A 1,726-nucleotide genomic window follows, 5' to 3' on the forward strand; every position below is an offset into this window, starting at 1 on the left:
ACAAACTATAAAACATTTGGCAAGAAAATACTTCTGAATTTACAATAATTTCAACTTAATGCATTTTAAACCTAAAACTTTAGAAAAAATTAATATATCTATTTCAAACTGTGTGTTAGAACTTGCTTTCTAGATATCCATTTTAGCAGTAGTCCATAGTAATAAAGATATTTGCATTAATTTCATTGTTACAGGTTAAAAAAAAAACCACCAAACTTCTCTATTTTGTCCAGTAGGTGGCAATTTAGTACCATTTTAATAATTTTCTTTCTTTGTGGTTATAGAATGGAAATTGGGTAAAAAACAAAAAGCATCAATAAAACTTACTGTGTTTTTCAGTATATATCTTCTGCATTTTTAAATAGAATGTGATTTTATTCCACTAATCCAACAAAAATTACTTTTTAATGTCAATCAAAACATACTATATTCTTTTTCTTAAATCATAAAAGTATTTTATTATTTTCCAGTTACATATAAAGATAGTTTTCAACATTTGTTTCCATAACATTTTTAGTTCCAAATTTTTCTCCCTCCCTCCCTTCCCTCCCCGCTCCCCAAGACAGCAAGCAATCTGATATAGGTTCTATATGTACAATCACATTAAACATATTTCTGCATTCATCAAAACCTACTATATTCTTAAAAGGATGGTGACAATATGTTTGGATTAACCAATTTTCTTCCCTTATAGAAAGGTAAATAATTAGGGTAGTTTAAAATGAATTTTAACTAACCACTTTGAATGGAATGAATGAAAAGGCATTTTATGGGCTGACTATATGCTAGGCACAATGCTAAGCACTGGGGTTAAAAATATAAAATACAGGCCTTACGGACTTTACATTCTAATAAGGGGAGACAAAACATAGAAAAGGAGGGGTGCTAGGGACAGGTGAGTAGAAAAATAGGATGACATGCCCCTTCACTAGTATTTGTAGTTTCATCCCTTCAGTCCAAATACATTATTTTTTGCGAGGCAGTGAGGGTTAAGTGACTTGCTCAGGGTCACATAGTTAGTGCGTGTCAAGTGTCTGAGGCCGAATTTGAACTCAGGTCCTCCTGAATCCAGGACTGGTGCTTTATCCACTGCGCCACCAGCTGCCCAAGTCAAATACTTTCTAGTGCTTATATATAAAACCACTTATTTGAAGATTTCTTTAAAATACATCATTTGTGGAATTTTTAAAATTTTAAAGTGGAAAGGTAGTAGATGTCCATTTCCTTCATCGTATATAACTTTCATTGTGCCTGAAAGCTAATGAAATCATAATTTAAGACCACAAATATTTCTGTCCTATTCCTATGATGAAGATGTATTGGCCCATTTCCCAAAGAATGAAATGCAGGGGAAAAGAATACCTGAGTTGAGCTAAGTTAAAGAGAAAGAGTTGGGATCCTTGATAAAAAGAAATCTGAATTGTAGGACAAATGAGGAAGATGCAAGGCAGTCAAGAAAAGAGTAAGGAATATACACAGTAAATGAACTGCCAAAAAGCAGAAGACACCATGACTTTACAAAGAAAGGAAGCCTATGCAATGGAAGAATAGACAACAGGTAGAGATGGATAGTTTTCTATGTTTGTTTCTACTACCAACCTTACTTCTGCCTAGTTTATATGGTATTTTCGATAGCTGCCATAAGCTGTTTCCTATATATCGATTTATACCCAATGTTTAGACTTTCCCCAGGCATGAAAATTTGAGCACAAATAGAAATGTTGTG

This window comes from Dromiciops gliroides, chromosome 3, assembly GCF_019393635.1.
Source record: "Dromiciops gliroides isolate mDroGli1 chromosome 3, mDroGli1.pri, whole genome shotgun sequence".
NCBI classification, from domain to species: domain Eukaryota; kingdom Metazoa; phylum Chordata; class Mammalia; order Microbiotheria; family Microbiotheriidae; genus Dromiciops; species Dromiciops gliroides.